Source organism: Cnephaeus nilssonii, assembly GCF_951640355.1.
Source record: "Cnephaeus nilssonii genome assembly, chromosome: 23".
In the NCBI taxonomy this organism is placed as follows: domain Eukaryota; kingdom Metazoa; phylum Chordata; class Mammalia; order Chiroptera; family Vespertilionidae; genus Cnephaeus; species Cnephaeus nilssonii.
This window is the reverse complement of record NC_137094.1, coordinates 221792-240105: the sequence shown is the minus strand read 5'-3', so window position 1 is coordinate 240105 and position 18314 is coordinate 221792.

Genomic DNA, 18314 nt, shown 5'->3' with positions numbered 1-18314 from the left:
GAAAGCATGTTATACACTACAGAAATCCTTGAAATAGAGTTACTTCACAAGAAAACAGTGTTTCAACCCACTAGAATTCACTGAAAAGGAGTATTCAACTGTAAAACAGTTGAAAGACAAGTGTATATAGCTTCTCAAGTTCAGAGAAGAGTGTATAAAATTGTTTCTACATATGGTGAAGTCCCACAAGTAGAGCAGAAGGCCCATTATGGGAAAGAGGTAGAAATCAGTAGTAATTCAGAGAAAATACTAATGAATATCACAGAATAGTGAGAGAACAAGTGTAAAAGACATCTAAATGTAAGTCTCTAGTCTAGAAAGGATGTTGTACACTGCAGAAATCCTTGAAATAGAGTTAGTTCACATGAACCCAGTGTTTGAAACCACCGGAATTCACTGAAAAGGAGTATTCAAGTGTAAAACAGTTGAAAGACAAGTGTATATAGCTTCTCAAGTTCAGAGAAGAGTGTATAAAGTTGTTTCTACATATGGTGAAGTCCCACAAGTAGAGCAGAAGGCCCATTATGGGAAAGAGGTAGAAATCAGTAGTAATTCAGAGGAAATACTAATGAATATCACAGAATAGTGAGAGAACAAGTGTAAAAGACATCTAAATGTAAGTCACTAGTCTAGAAAGGATGTTGTACACTGCAGAAATCCTTGAAATAGAGTTAGTTCACATGAAACCAGTGTTTGAAACCACCGGAATTCACTGAAAAGTAGTACTCAACTGTAAAACAGTTGAAAGACAAGTTTATATAGCTTCGCAAGTCCACAGAAGACTGTATAAAGTTGTTTCTACATGTGGTGAAGTCCCACAAGTATACCAGAAGGCCCATTATAGGAAACAGCTAGAAAACAGTAGTAATTCAGAGGAAATACTAATGAATATCATAGAATTGTGTGAGAACAAGTGTAAAAGACATCTAAATGTAAGTCTCTAGTCTAGAAAGGATGTTATACACTATAGAAATCCTTGAAATAGAGTTACTTCTCAAGAAAACAGTGTTTCAACCCACTATAATTGACTGAAAAGTAGTATTCAAGTGTAAAACAGTTGAAAGACAAGTGTATATAGCTTCTCCAGTTCAGGGAAGAGTGTATAAAGTTGTTTCTACATGTGGTGAAGTCCCACAAGTCGAAAAGAAGGCCCATTATAGGAAACAGCTAGAAATCAGTAGTCATTCAGAGCAAATACTAATGAATATCACATAATAGAGAGAGAACAAGTGTAAAAGACATCAAAATGTAAGTCTCTAGTCTAGAAAGAATGTTATACACTACAGAAATCCTTGAAATAGAGTTACTTCTCAAGAAAACAGTGTTTCAACCCACTAGAATTCACTGAAAAGGAGTATTCAACTGTAAAACAGTTGAAAGACAAGTGTATATAGCTTCTCAAGTTCAGAGAAGAGTGTATAAAGTTGTTTCTACATATGGTGAAGTCCCACAAGTAGAGCAGAAGGCCCATTATAGGAAACAGCTAGAAATCAGTAGTCATTCAGAGGAAATACTAATGAATATCATAGAATTGTGTGAGAACAAGTGTAAAAGACATCAAAATGTAAGTTTCTTGTCTAGAAAGCATGTTATACACTACAGAAATCCTTGAAATAGAGTTACTTCACAAGAAAACAGTGTTTCAACCCACTAGAATTCACTGAAAGGAGTATTCAACTGTGAAACAGTTAAAAGACAAGTGTATATAGCTTCTCAAGTTCAGAGAAGAGTGTATAAAGTTGTTTCTACATATGGTGAAGTCCCACAAGTAGAGCAGAAGGCCCATTATGGGAAAGAGGTAGAAATCAGTAGTAATTCAGAGGAAATACTAATGAATATCACAGAATAGTGAGAGAACAAGTGTAAAAGACATCTAAATGTAAGTCTCTAGTCTAGAAAGGATGTTGTACACTGCAGAAATCCTTGAAATAGAGTTAGTTCACATGAAACCAGTGTTTGAAACCACCGGAATTCACTGAAAAGTAGTACTCAACTGTAAAACAGTGGAAAGACAAGTTTATATAGCTTCGCAAGTCCACAGAAGACTGTATAAAGTTGTTTCTACATGTGGTGAAGTCCCACAAGTATACCAGAAGGCCCATTATAGGAAACAGCTAGAAATCAGTAGTAATTCAGAGGAAATACTAATGAATATCATAGAATTGTGTGAGAACAAGTGTAAAAGACATCAAAATGTAAGTCTCTAGTCTAGAAAGGATGTTATACACTACAGAAATCCTTGAAATAGAGTTACTTCTCAAGAAAACAGTGTTTCAACCCACTAGAATTCACTGAAAAGTAGTATTCAACTGTAAAACAGTTGAAAGACAAGTGTATATAGCTTCTCCAGTTCAGGGAAGAGTGTATAAAGTTGTTTCTACATGTGGTGAAGTCCCACAAGTCGAAAAGAAGGCCCATTATAGGAAACAGCTAGAAATCAGTAGTCATTCAGAGCTAATACTAATGAATATCACATAATAGAGAGAGAACAAGTGTAAAAGACATCAAAATGTAAGTTTCTAGTCTAGAAAGGATGTTATACACTACAGAAATCCTTGAAATAGAGTTACTTCACAAGAAAACAGTGTTTCAACCCACTAGAATTCACTGAAAAGGAGTATTCAACTGTAAAACAGTTGAAAGACACGTGTATATAGCTTCTCAAGTTCAGAGAAGAGTGTATAAAGTTCTTTCTACATATGGTGAAGTCCCACAAGTAGAGCAGAAGGCCCATTATGGGAAAGAGGTAGAAATCAGTAGTAATTCAGAGGAAATACTAATGAATATCACAGAATAGTGAGAGAACAAGTGTAAAAGACATCTAAATGTAAGTCTCTAGTCTAGAAAGGATGTTGTACACTGCAGAAATCCTTGAAATAGAGTTAGTTCACATGAAACCAGTATTTGAAACCACCGGAATTCACTGAAAAGGAGTATTCAAGTGTAAAACAGTTGAAAGACAAGTGTATATAGCTTCTCAAGTTCAGAGAAGAGTGTATAAAGTTGTTTCTACATATGGTGAAGTCCCACAAGTAGAGCAGAAGGCCCATTATGGGAAAGAGGTAGAAATCAGTAGTAATTCAGAGGAAATACTAATGAATATCACAGAATAGTGAGAGAACAAGTGTAAAAGACATCTAAATGTAAGTCTCTAGTCTAGAAAGGATGTTGTACACTGCAGAAATCCTTGAAATAGAGTTAGTTCACATGAAACCAGTGTTTGAAACCACCGGAATTCACTGAAAAGTAGTACTCAACTGTAAAACAGTTGAAAGACAAGTGTATATAGCTTCTCCAGTTCAGGGAAGAGTGTATAAAGTTGTTTCTACATGTGGTAAAGTCCCACAAGTCGAAAAGAAGGCCCATGATAGGAAACAGCTAGAAATCAGTAGTCATTCAGAGCAAATACTAATGAATATCACATAATAGAGAGAGAACAAGTGTAAAAGATATCAAAATGTAAGTCTCTAGTCTAGAAAGGATGTTATACACTACAGAAATCCTTGAAATAGAGTTACTTCTCAACAAAACAGTGTTTCAACCCACTATAATTGACTGAAAAGTAGTATTCAACTGTAAAACAGTTGAAAGACAAGTTTATAGAGATGCAGAAGTTCAGAGAAGAGTGTATGAAGTTGTTTCTACATGTGGTGAAGTCCCACAAGTAGAAAAGAAGGCCCATTATAGGAAACAGCTAGAAATCAGTAGTAATTCAGAGAAAATACTAATGAATATCACATAATAGAGAGAGAACAAGTGTAAAAGACATCAAAATGTAAGTTTCTAGTCTAGAAAGCATGTTATACACTACAGAAATCCTTGAAATAGAGTTACTTCACAAGAAAACAGTGTTTCAACCCACTAGAATTCACTGAAAAGGAGTATTCAACTGTAAAACAGTTGAAAGACAAGTGTATATAGCTTCTCAAGTTCAGAGAAGAGTGTATAAAATTGTTTCTACATATGGTGAAGTCCCACAAGTAGAGCAGAAGGCCCATTATGGGAAAGAGGTAGAAATCAGTAGTAATTCAGAGAAAATACTAATGAATATCACAGAATAGTGAGAGAACAAGTGTAAAAGACATCTAAATGTAAGTCTCTAGTCTAGAAAGGATGTTGTACACTGCAGAAATCCTTGAAATAGAGTTAGTTCACATGAACCCAGTGTTTGAAACCACCGGAATTCACTGAAAAGGAGTATTCAAGTGTAAAACAGTTGAAAGACAAGTGTATATAGCTTCTCAAGTTCAGAGAAGAGTGTATAAAGTTGTTTCTACATATGGTGAAGTCCCACAAGTAGAGCAGAAGGCCCATTATGGGAAAGAGGTAGAAATCAGTAGTAATTCAGAGGAAATACTAATGAATATCACAGAATAGTGAGAGAACAAGTGTAAAAGACATCTAAATGTAAGTCACTAGTCTAGAAAGGATGTTGTACACTGCAGAAATCCTTGAAATAGAGTTAGTTCACATGAAACCAGTGTTTGAAACCACCGGAATTCACTGAAAAGTAGTACTCAACTGTAAAACAGTTGAAAGACAAGTTTATATAGCTTCGCAAGTCCACAGAAGACTGTATAAAGTTGTTTCTACATGTGGTGAAGTCCCACAAGTATACCAGAAGGCCCATTATAGGAAACAGCTAGAAAACAGTAGTAATTCAGAGGAAATACTAATGAATATCATAGAATTGTGTGAGAACAAGTGTAAAAGACATCTAAATGTAAGTCTCTAGTCTAGAAAGGATGTTATACACTATAGAAATCCTTGAAATAGAGTTACTTCTCAAGAAAACAGTGTTTCAACCCACTATAATTGACTGAAAAGTAGTATTCAAGTGTAAAACAGTTGAAAGACAAGTGTATATAGCTTCTCCAGTTCAGGGAAGAGTGTATAAAGTTGTTTCTACATGTGGTGAAGTCCCACAAGTCGAAAAGAAGGCCCATTATAGGAAACAGCTAGAAATCAGTAGTCATTCAGAGCAAATACTAATGAATATCACATAATAGAGAGAGAACAAGTGTAAAAGACATCAAAATGTAAGTCTCTAGTCTAGAAAGAATGTTATACACTACAGAAATCCTTGAAATAGAGTTACTTCTCAAGAAAACAGTGTTTCAACCCACTATAATTGACTGAAAAGTAGTATTCAACTGTAAAACAGTTGAAAGACAAGTTTATAGAGATGCACAAGTTCAGAGAAGAGTGTATAAAGTTGTTTCTACATGTGGTGAAGTCCCAAAAGTAGAAAAGAAGGCCCATTATAGGAAACAGCTAGAAATCAGTAGTAATTCAGAGGAAATACTAATGAATATCATAGAATTGTGTGAGAACAAGTGTAAAAGACATCAAAATGTAAGTTTCTAGTCTAGAAAGCATGTTATACACTACAGAAATCCTTGAAATAGAGTTACTTCACAAGAAAACAGTGTTTCAACCCACTAGAATTCACTGAAAAGGAGTATTCAACTGTAAAACAGTTGAAAGACAAGTGTATATAGCTTCTCAAGTTCAGAGAAGAGTGTATAAAGTTGTTTCTACATATGGTGAAGTCCCACAAGTAGAGCAGAAGGCCCATTATGGGAAAGAGGTAGAAATCAGTAGTAATTCAGAGGAAATACTAATGAATATCACAGAATAGTGAGAGAACAAGTGTAAAAGACATCTAAATGTAAGTCTCTAGTCTAGAAAGGATGTTGTACACTGCAGAAATCCTTGAAATAGAGTTAGTTCACATGAAACCAGTGTTTGAAACCACCGGAATTCACTGAAAAGTAGTACTCAACTGTAAAACAGTTGAAAGACAAGTTTATATAGCTTCGCAAGTCCACAGAAGACTGTATAAAGTTGTTTCTACATGTGGTGAAGTCCCACAAGTATACCAGAAGGCCCATTATAGGAAACAGCTAGAAAACAGTAGTAATTCAGAGGAAATACTAATGAATGTCATAGAATTGTGTGAGAACAAGTGTAAAAGACATCAAAATGTAAGTATCTAGTCTAGAAAGGATGTTATACACTACAGAAATCCTTGAAATAGAGTTACTTCTCAAGAAAACAGTGTTTCAACCCACTATAATTGACTGAAAAGTAGTATTCAACTGTAAAACAGTTGAAAGACAAGTGTATATAGCTTCTCAAGTTCAGAGAAGAGTGTATAAAGTTGTTTCTACATATGGTGAAGTCCCACAAGTAGAGCAGAAGGCCCATTATGGGAAAGAGGTAAAAATCAGTAGTAATTCAGAGCAAATACTAATGAATATCACAGAATAGTGAGAGAACAAGTGTAAAAGACATCTAAATGTAAGTCTCTAGTCTGGAAAGGATGTTGTACACTGCAGAAATCCTTGAAATAGAGTTAGTTCACATGAAACCAGTGTTTGAAACCACCGGAATTCACTGAAAAGGAGTATTCAACTGTAAAACAGTTGAAAGACAAGTGTATATAGCTTCTCAAGTTCAGAGAAGAGTGTATAAAGTTGTTTCTACATGTGGTGAAGTCCCACAAGTCGAAAAGAAGGCCCATTATAGGAAACAGCTAGAAATCAGTAGTCATTCAGAGGAAATACTAATGAATATCATAGAATTGTGTGAGAACAAGTGTAAAAGACATCAAAATGTAAGTTTCTAGTCTAGAAAGGATGTTATACACTACAAAAATCCTTGAAATAGAGTTACTTCACAAGAAAACAGTGTTTCAACCCAGTATAATTGACTGAAAAGTAGTATTCAACTGTAAAACAGTTGAAAGACAAGTGTATATAGCTTCTCCAGTTCAGGGAAGAGTGTATAAAGTTGTTTCTACATGTGGTGAAGTCCCACAAGTCGAAAAGAAGGCCCATTATAGGAAACAGCTAGAAATCAGTAGTCATTCAGAGCAAATACTAATGAATATCACATAATAGAGAGAGAACAAGTGTAAAAGACATCAAAATGTAAGTCTCTAGTCTAGAAAGGATGTTATACACTACAGAAATCCTTGAAATAGAGTTACTTCTCAAGAAAACAGTGTTTCAACCCACTATAATTGACTGAAAAGTAGTATTCAACTGTAAAACAGTTGAAAGACAAGTTTATAGAGATGCACAAGTTCAGAGAAGAGTGTATAAAGTTGTTTCTACATGTGGTGAAGTCCCACAAGTAGAAAAGAAGGCCCATTATAGGAAACAGCTAGAAATCAGTAGTAATTCAGAGAAAATACTAATGAATATCACATAATAGAGAGAGAACAAGTGTAAAAGACATCAAAATGTAAGTTTCTAGTCTAGAAAGCATGTTATACACTACAGAAATCCTTGAAATAGAGTTACTTCACAAGAAAACAGTGTTTCAACCCACTAGAATTCACTGAAAAGGAGTATTCAACTGTCAAACAGTTGAAAGACAAGTGTATATAGCTTCTCAAGTTCAGAGAAGAGTGTATAAAGTTGTTTCTACATATGGTGAAGTCCCACAAGTAGAGCAGAAGGCCCATTATGGGAAAGAGGTAGAAATCAGTAGTAATTCAGAGGAAATACTAATGAATATCACAGAATAGTGAGAGAACAAGTGTAAAAGACATCTAAATGTAAGTCTCTAGTCTAGAAAGGATGTTGTACACTGCAGAAATCCTTGAAATAGAGTTAGTTCACATGAAACCAGTGTTTGAAACCACCGGAATTCACTGAAAAGTAGTACTCAACTGTAAAACAGTGGAAAGACAAGTTTATATAGCTTCGCAAGTCCACAGAAGACTGTATAAAGTTGTTTCTACATGTGGTGAAGTCCCACAAGTATACCAGAAGGCCCATTATAGGAAACAGCTAGAAATCAGTAGTAATTCAGAGGAAATACTAATGAATATCATAGAATTGTGTGAGAACAAGTGTAAAAGACATCAAAATGTAAGTCTCTAGTCTAGAAAGGATGTTATACACTACAGAAATCCTTGAAATAGAGTTACTTCTCAAGAAAACAGTGTTTCAACCCACTAGAATTCACTGAAAAGTAGTATTCAACTGTAAAACAGTTGAAAGACAAGTGTATATAGCTTCTCCATTTCAGGGAAGAGTGTATAAAGTTGTTTCTACATGTGGTGAAGTCCCACAAGTCGAAAAGAAGGCCCATTATAGGAAACAGCTAGAAATCAGTAGTAATTCAGAGGAAATACTAATGAATATCACTGAATAGTGAGAGAACAAGTGTAAAAGACATCTAAATGTAAGTCTCTAGTCTAGAAAGGATGTTGTACACTGCAGAAATCCTTGAAATAGAGTTAGTTCACATGAAACCAGTGTTTGAAACCACCGGAATTCACTGAAAAGGAGTATTCAACTGTAAAACAGTTGAAAGACAAGTGTATATAGCTTCTCAAGTTCAGAGAAGAGTGTATAAAGTTGTTTCTACATATAGTGAAGTCCCACAAGTAGAGCAGAAGGCCCATTATGGGAAAGAGGTAGAAATCAGTAGTAATTCAGAGGAAATACTAATGAATATCACAGAATAGTGAGAGAACAAGTGTAAAAGACATCTAAATGTAAGTCTCTAGTCTAGAAAGGATGTTGTACACTGCAGAAATCCTTGAAAAGAGTTAGTTCACATGAAACCAGTGTTTGAAACCACCGGAGTTCACTGAAAAGTAGTACTCAACTGTAAAACAGTTGAAAGACAAGTTTATATAGCTTCGCAAGTCCACAGAAGACTGTATAAAGTTGTTTCTACATGTGGTGAAGTCCCACAAGTATACCAGAAGGCCAATTATAGGAAACAGCTAGAAAACAGTAGTAATTCAAAGGAAATACTAATGAATATCATAGAATTGTGTGAGAACAAGTGTAAAACACATCAAAATGTAAGTCTCTAGTCTAGAAAGGATGTTATACACTACAGAAATCCTTGAAATAGAGTTACTTCTCAAGAAAACAGTGTTTCAACCCACTATAATTGACTGAAAAGTAGTATTCAAGTGTAAAACTGTTGAAAGACAATTGTATATAGCTTCTCCAGTTCAGGGAAGAGTGTATAAAGTTGTTTCTACATGTGGTGAAGTCCCACAAGTCGAAAAGAAGGCCCATTATAGGAAACAGCTAGAAATCAGTAGTCATTCAGAGCAAATACTAATGAATATCACATAATAGAGAGAGAACAAGTGTAAAAGACATCAAAATGTAAGTCTCTAGTCTAGAAAGGATGTTATACACTACAGAAATCCTTGAAATAGAGTTACTTCTCAAGAAAACAGTGTTTCAACCCACTAAAATTGAGTGAAAAGTAGTATTCAACTGTAAAACAGTTGAAAGACAAGTGTATATAGCTTCTCCAGTTCAGGTAAGAGTGTATAAAGTTGTTTCTACATGTGGTGAAGTCCCACAAGTCGAAAAGAAGGCCCATTATAGGAAACAGCTAGAAATCAGTAGTCATTCAGAGCAAATACTAATGAATATCACATAATAGAGAGAGAACAAGTGTAAAAGACATCAAAATGTAAGTCTCTAGTCTAGAAAGGATGTTGTCCACTGCAGAAATCCTTGAAATAGAGTTAGTTCACATGAAACCAGTGTTTCAAACCACCAGAATGCACTGAAAAGTAGTATTTAACTGTAAAACAGTTGAAAGACAAGTTTATATAGCTTCGCAAGTCCACAGAATACTGTATAAAGTTGTTTCTACAGGTGGTGAAGTCCCACAAGTAGAAAAGAAGGCCCATTATAGGAAACGGCTAGAAATCAGTAGTCATTCAGAGCAAATACTAATGAATATCACATAATAGAGAGAGAACAGGTGTAAAAGACATCAAAATGAAAGTGTCTAGTCTAGAAAGGATGTTGTACACTACAGAAATCCTTGGAATAGAGTTACTTCACAAGAAAACAGTGTTTCAACCCACTAGAATTCACTGAAAAGTAGTATTCAACTGTAAAACAGTTGAAAGACAAGTTTATAGAGATGCACAAGTTCAGAGAGGAGTGTATAAAGTTGTTTCTACATGTGGTGAAGTCCCACAAGTAGAAAAGAAGGCCCATTATAGGAAACGGCTAGAAATCAGTAGTCATTCACAGCAAATACTAATGAATATCACATAATAGAGAGAGAACAAGTGTAAAAGACATCAAAATGAAAGTGTCTAGTCTAGAAAGGATGTTGTACACTACAGAAATCCTTGAAATAGAGTTACTTCACAAGAAAACAGTGTTTCAACCCACTAGAATTCACTGAAAAGTAATACTCCACTGTAAAACAGTTGAAAGACAAGTGTATATAGCTTCTCAAGTTCAGAGAAAAGTGTATAAAGTTGTTTCTACATGTGGTGAAGTCCCACAAGTAGAAAATAAGGCCCATTATAGGAAAAAGCTAGAAATCAGTAGTAATTCAGAGGAAATACTAATGAATATCATAGAATTGTGTGAGAACAAGTGTAAAAGACATCAAAATGTAAGTCTCTAGTCTAGAAAGGATGTTATACACTACGGAAATCCTTGAAATAGAGTTACTTCACAAGAAAACAGTGTTTCAACCCACTATAATTCACTGAAAAGTAGTACTCAACTGTAAAACAGTTGAAAGACAAGTGTATATAGCTTCTCAAGTTCAGAGAAAAGTGTATAAAGTTGTTTCTACATGTGGTGAAGTCCCACAAGTCGAAAAGAAGGCCCATTATAGGAAACAGCTAGAAATCAGTAGTAATTCAGAGGAAATACTAATGAATATCATAGAATTGTGTGAGAACAAGTGTAAAAGACATCAAAATGTAAGTCTCTAGTCTAGAAAGGATGTTATACACTACAGAAATCCTTGAAATAGAGTTACTTCTCAAGAAAACAGTGTTTCAACCCACTATAATTGACTGAAAAGTAGTATTTAACTGTAAAACAGTTGAAAGACAAGTGTATATAGCTTCTCCAGTTCAGGGAAGAGTGTATAAAGTTGTTTCTACATGTGGTGAAGTCCCACAAGTAGAAAATAAGGCCCATTATAGGAAACAGCTAGAAATCAGTAGTCATTCAGAGCTAATACTAATGAATATCACATAATAGAGAGAGAACAAGTGTAAAAGACATCAAAATGTAAGTCTCTAGTGTAGAAAGGATGTTGTACACTGCAGAAATCCTTGAAATAGAGTTAGTTCACATGAAACCAGTGTTTCAAACCACCAGAATGCACTGAAAAGTAGTATTTAACTGTAAAACAGTTGAAAGACAAGTTTATATAGCTTCGCAAGTCCACAGAATACTGTATAAAGTTGTTTCTACAGGTGGTGAAGTCCCACAAGTAGAAAAGAAGGCCCATTATAGGAAACAGCTAGAAATCAGTAGTCATTCAGAGCAAATACTAATGAATATCACATAATAGAGAGAGAACAAGTGTAAAAGACATCAAAATGAAAGTGTCTAGTCTAGAAAGGATGTTGTACACTACAGAAATCCTTGAAATGGAGTTACTTCACAAGAAAACAGTGTTTCAACCCACTAGAATTCACTGAAAAGTAGTATTCACCTGTAAAACAGTTGAAAGACAAGTGTATATAGCTTCTCAAGTTCAGAGAAAAGTGTATAATGTTGATTCTACATGTGGTGAAGTCCCACAAGTAGAAAATAAGGCCCATTATAGGAAACAGCTAGAAATCAGTAGTAATTCAGAGGAAATACTAATGAATATCATAGAATTGTGTGAGAACAAGTGTAAAAGACATCAAAAAGTAAGTCTCTAGTCTAGAAAGGATGTTATACACTACAGAAATCCTTGAAATAGAGTTACTTCTCAAGAAAACAGTGTTTCAACCCACTATAATTGACTGAAAAGTAGTATTCAACTGTAAAACAGTTGAAAGACAAGTGCATATAGCTTCTCCATTTCAGGGAAGAGTGTATAAAGTTGTTTCTACATGTGGTGAAGTCCCACAAGTAGAAAAGAAGGGCCATTATAGGAAACAGCTAGAAATCAGTAGTCATTCAGAGCAAATACTAATGAATATCACATAATAGAGAGAGAACAAGTGTAAAAGACATCAAAATGTAAGTCTCTAGTCTAGAAAGGATTTTGTACACTGCACAAATCCTTGAAATAGAGTTAGTTCACATGAAACCAGTGTTTCCAACCACCAGAATGCACTGAAAAGTAGTATTTAACTGTAAAACAGTTGAAAGACAAGTTTATATAGCTTCGCAAGTCCACAGAAGACTGTATAAAGTTGTTTCCACATGTGGTGAAGTCCCACAAGTAGAGCAGAAGGCCCATTATAGGAAACAGCTAGCAATCAGTAGTAATTCAGAGGAAATACTAATGAATATCATAGAATTGTGTGAGAACAAGTGTAAAAGACATCAAAATGTAAATTTATAGTCTAGAAAGGATGTTATACACTACAGAAATCCTTGAAATAGAGTTACTTCACAAGAAAACAGTGTTTCAACCCACTAGAATTCACTGAAAAGTAGTATTCACCTGTAAAACAGTTGAAAGACAAGTGTATATAGCTTCTCAAGTTCAGAGAAAAGTGTATAAAGTTGTTTCTACATGTGGTGAAGTCCCACAAGTCGAAAAGAAGGCCCATTATAGGAAACAGCTAGAAATCAGTAGTCATTCAGAGCAAATACTAATGAATATCACATAATAGAGAGAGAACAAGTGTAAAAGACATCAAAATGAAAGTGTCTAGTCTAGAAAGGATGTTGTACACTACAGAAATCCTTGAAATAGAGTTACTTCACAAGAAAACAGTGTTTCAACCCACTAGAATTCACTGAAAAGTAATACTCCACTGTAAAACAGTTGAAAGACAAGTGTATATAGTTTCTCAAGTTCAGAGAAAAGTGTATAAAGTTGTTTCTACATGTGGTGAAGTCCCACAAGTAGAAAATAAGGCCCATTATAGGAAACAGCTAGAAATCAGTAGTAATTCAGAGGAAATACTAATGAATATCATAGAATTGTGTGAGAACAAGTGTAAAAGACATCAAAATGTAAGTCTCTAGTCTAGAAAGGATGTTATACACTACGGAAATCCTTGAAATAGAGTTACTTCACAAGAAAACAGTGTTTCAACCCAGTATAATTGACTGAAAAGTAGTATTCAACTGTAAAACAGTTGAAAGACAAGTTTATATAGCTTCTCCAGTTCAGGGAAGAGTGTATAAAGTTGTTTCTACATGTGGTGAAGTCCCACAAGTCGAAAAGAAGGCCCATTATAGGAAACAGCTAGAAATCAGTAGTCATTCAGAGCAAATACTAATGAATATCACATAATAGAGAGAGAACAAGTGTAAAAGACATCAAAATGTAAGTCTCTAGTCTAGAAAGGATGTTATACACTACAGAAATCCTTGAAATAGAGTTACTTCTCAAGAAAACAGTGTTTCAACAGACTATAATTGACTGAAAAGTAGTATTCAACTGTAAAACAGTTGAAAGACAAGTTTATAGAGATGCACAAGTTCAGAGAAGAGTGTATAAAGTTGTTTCTACATGTGGTGAAGTCCCACAAATAGAAAAGAAGGCCCATTATAGGAAACAGCTAGAAATCAGTAGTAATTCAGAGAAAATACTAATGAATATCACATAATAGAGAGAGAACAAGTGTAAAAGACATCAAAATGTAAGTTTCTAGTCTAGAAAGCATGTTATACACTACAGAAATCCTTGAAATAGAGTTACTTCACAAGAAAACAGTGTTTCAACCCACTAGAATTCATTGAAAAGGAGTATTCAACTGTAAAACAGTTGAAAGACAAGTGTATATAGCTTCTCAAGTTCAGAGAAGAGTGTATAAAGTTGTTTCTACATATGGTGAAGTCCCACAAGTAGAGCAGAAGGCCCATTATAGGAAACAGCTAGAAATCAGTAGTCATTCAGAGGAAATACTAATGAATATCATAGAATTGTGTGAGAACAAGTGTAAAAGACATCAAAATGTAAGTTTCTTGTCTAGAAAGCATGTTATACACTACAGAAATCCTTGAAATAGAGTTACTTCACAAGAAAACAGTGTTTCAACCCACTAGAATTCACTGAAAGGAGTATTCAACTGTCAAACAGTTAAAAGACAAGTGTATATAGCTTCTCAAGTTCAGAGAAGAGTGTATAAAGTTGTTTCTACATATGGTGAAGTCCCACAAGTAGAGCAGAAGGCCCATTATGGGAAAGAGGTAGAAATCAGTAGTAATTCAGAGGAAATACTAATGAATATCACAGAATAGTGAGAGAACAAGTGTAAAAGACATCTAAATGTAAGTCTCTAGTCTAGAAAGGATGTTGTACACTGCAGAAATCCTTGAAATAGAGTTAGTTCACATGAAACCAGTGTTTGAAACCACCGGAATTCACTGAAAAGTAGTACTCAACTGTAAAACAGTGGAAAGACAAGTTTATATAGCTTCGCAAGTCCACAGAAGACTGTATAAAGTTGTTTCTACAAGTGGTGAAGTCCCACAAGTATACCAGAAGGCCCATTATAGGAAACAGCTAGAAATCAGTAGTAATTCAGAGGAAATACTAATGAATATCATAGAATTGTGTGAGAACAAGTGTAAAAGACATCAAAATGTAAGTCTCTAGTCTAGAAAGGATGTTATACACTACAGAAATCCTTGAAATAGAGTTACTTCTCAAGAAAACAGTGTTTCAACCCACTAGAATTCACTGAAAAGTAGTATTCAACTGTAAAACAGTTGAAAGACAAGTGTATATAGCTTCTCCAGTTCAGGGAAGAGTGTATAAAGTTGTTTCTACATGTGGTGAAGTCCCACAAGTCGAAAAGAAGGCCCATTATAGGAAACAGCTAGAAATCAGTAGTCATTCAGAGCAAATACTAATGAATATCACATAATAGAGAGAGAACAAGTGTAAAAGACATCAAAATGAAAGTGTCTAGTCTAGAAAGGATGTTGTACACTACAGAAATCCTTGAAATAGAGTTACTTCACAAGAAAACAGTGTTTCAACCCACTAGAATTCACTGAAAAGTAATACTCCACTGTAAAACAGTTGAAAGACAAGTGTATATAGTTTCTCAAGTTCAGAGAAAAGTGTATAAAGTTGTTTCTACATGTGGTGAAGTCCCACAAGTAGAAAATAAGGCCCATTATAGGAAACAGCTAGAAATCAGTAGTAATTCAGAGGAAATACTAATGAATATCATAGAATTGTGTGAGAACAAGTGTAAAAGACATCAAAATGTAAGTCTCTAGTCTAGAAAGGATGTTATACACTACGGAAATCCTTGAAATAGAGTTACTTCACAAGAAAACAGTGTTTCAACCCAGTATAATTGACTGAAAAGTAGTATTCAACTGTAAAACAGTTGAAAGACAAGTTTATATAGCTTCTCCAGTTCAGGGAAGAGTGTATAAAGTTGTTTCTACATGTGGTGAAGTCCCACAAGTCGAAAAGAAGGCCCATTATAGGAAACAGCTAGAAATCAGTAGTCATTCAGAGCAAATACTAATGAATATCACATAATAGAGAGAGAACAAGTGTAAAAGACATCAAAATGTAAGTCTCTAGTCTAGAAAGGATGTTATACACTACAGAAATCCTTGAAATAGAGTTACTTCTCAAGAAAACAGTGTTTCAACCCACTATAATTGACTGAAAAGTAGTATTCAACTGTAAAACAGTTGAAAGACAAGTTTATAGAGATGCACAAGTTCAGAGAAGAGTGTATAAAGTTGTTTCTACATGTGGTGAAGTCCCACAAATAGAAAAGAAGGCCCATTATAGGAAACAGCTAGAAATCAGTAGTAATTCAGAGAAAATACTAATGAATATCACATAATAGAGAGAGAACAAGTGTAAAAGACATCAAAATGTAAGTTTCTAGTCTAGAAAGCATGTTATACACTACAGAAATCCTTGAAATAGAGTTACTTCACAAGAAAACAGTGTTTCAACCCACTAGAATTCATTGAAAAGGAGTATTCAACTGTAAAACAGTTGAAAGACAAGTGTATATAGCTTCTCAAGTTCAGAGAAGAGTGTATAAAGTTGTTTCTACATATGGTGAAGTCCCACAAGTAGAGCAGAAGGCCCATTATAGGAAACAGCTAGAAATCAGTAGTCATTCAGAGGAAATACTAATGAATATCATAGAATTGTGTGAGAACAAGTGTAAAAGACATCAAAATGTAAGTTTCTTGTCTAGAAAGCATGTTATACACTACAGAAATCCTTGAAATAGAGTTACTTCACAAGAAAACAGTGTTTCAACCCACTAGAATTCACTGAAAGGAGTATTCAACTGTCAAACAGTTAAAAGACAAGTGTATATAGCTTCTCAAGTTCAGAGAAGAGTGTATAAAGTTGTTTCTACATATGGTGAAGTCCCACAAGTAGAGCAGAAGGCCCATTATGGGAAAGAGGTAGAAATCAGTAGTAATTCAGAGGAAATACTAATGAATATCACAGAATAGTGAGAGAACAAGTGTAAAAGACATCTAAATGTAAGTCTCTAGTCTAGAAAGGATGTTGTACACTGCAGAAATCCTTGAAATAGAGTTAGTTCACATGAAACCAGTGTTTGAAACCACCGGAATTCACTGAAAAGTAGTACTCAACTGTAAAACAGTGGAAAGACAAGTTTATATAGCTTCGCAAGTCCACAGAAGACTGTATAAAGTTGTTTCTACAAGTGGTGAAGTCCCACAAGTATACCAGAAGGCCCATTATAGGAAACAGCTAGAAATCAGTAGTAATTCAGAGGAAATACTAATGAATATCATAGAATTGTGTGAGAACAAGTGTAAAAGACATCAAAATGTAAGTCTCTAGTCTAGAAAGGATGTTATACACTACAGAAATCCTTGAAATAGAGTTACTTCTCAAGAAAACAGTGTTTCAACCCACTAGAATTCACTGAAAAGTAGTATTCAACTGTAAAACAGTTGAAAGACAAGTGTATATAGCTTCTCCAGTTCAGGGAAGAGTGTATAAAGTTGTTTCTACATGTGGTGAAGTCCCACAAGTCGAAAAGAAGGCCCATTATAGGAAACAGCTAGAAATCAGTAGTCATTCAGAGCTAATACTAATGAATATCACATAATAGAGAGAGAACAAGTGTAAAAGACATCAAAATGTAAGTCTCTAGTCTAGAAAGGATGTTGTACACTTTAGAAATCCTTGAAATAGAGTTAGTTCACATGAAACCAGTGTTTCAAACCACCAGAATGCACTGAAAAGTAGTATTTAACTGTAAAACAGTTGAAAGACAAGTTTATATAGCTTCGCAAGTCCACAGAAGACTGTAAAAAGATGTTTCTACAGGTGGTGAAGTCCCACAAGTAGAGCAGAAGGCCCATTATAGGAAACAGCTAGAAATCAGTAGTAATTCAGAGGAAATACTAATGAATATCATAGAATTGTGTGTGAACAAGTGTAAAAGACATCAAAATGTAAATTTCTAGTCTAGAAAGGATGTTATACACTACAGAAATCCTTGAAATAGAGTTACTTCACAAGAAAACAGTGTTTCAACCCACTAGAATTCACTGAAAAGTAGTATTCACCTGTAAAACAGTTGAAAGACAAGTGTATATAGCTTCTCAAGTTCATTGAAAAGTGTATAAAGTTGTTTCTACATGTGGTGAAGTCCCACAAGTAGAAAAGAAGGCCCAATATAGGAAACAGCTAGAAATCAGTAGTAATTCAGAGGAAATACTAATGAATATCATAGAATTGTGTGAGAACAAGTGTAAAAGACATCAAAATGTAAGTTTCTAGTCTAGAAAGGATGTTATACACTACAGAAATCCTTGAAATAGAGTTACTTCACAAGAAAACAGTGTTTCAACCCACTAGAATTCACTGAAAAGGAGTATTCAACTGTAAAACAGTTGAAAGACACGTGTATATAGCTTCTCAAGTTCAGAGAAGAGTGTATAAAGTTCTTTCTACATATGGTGAAGTCCCACAAGTAGAGCAGAAGGCCCATTATGGGAAAGAGGTAGAAATCAGTAGTAATTCAGAGGAAATACTAATGAATATCACAGAATAGTGAGAGAACAAGTGTAAAAGACATCTAAATGTAAGTCTCTAGTCTAGAAAGGATGTTGTACACTGCAGAAATCCTTGAAATAGAGTTAGTTCACATGAAACCAGTATTTGAAACCACCGGAATTCACTGAAAAGGAGTATTCAAGTGTAAAACAGTTGAAAGACAAGTGTATATAGCTTCTCAAGTTCAGAGAAGAGTGTATAAAGTTGTTTCTACATATGGTGAAGTCCCACAAGTAGAGCAGAAGGCCCATTATGGGAAAGAGGTAGAAATCAGTAGTAATTCAGAGGAAATACTAATGAATATCACAGAATAGTGAGAGAACAAGTGTAAAAGACATCTAAATGTAAGT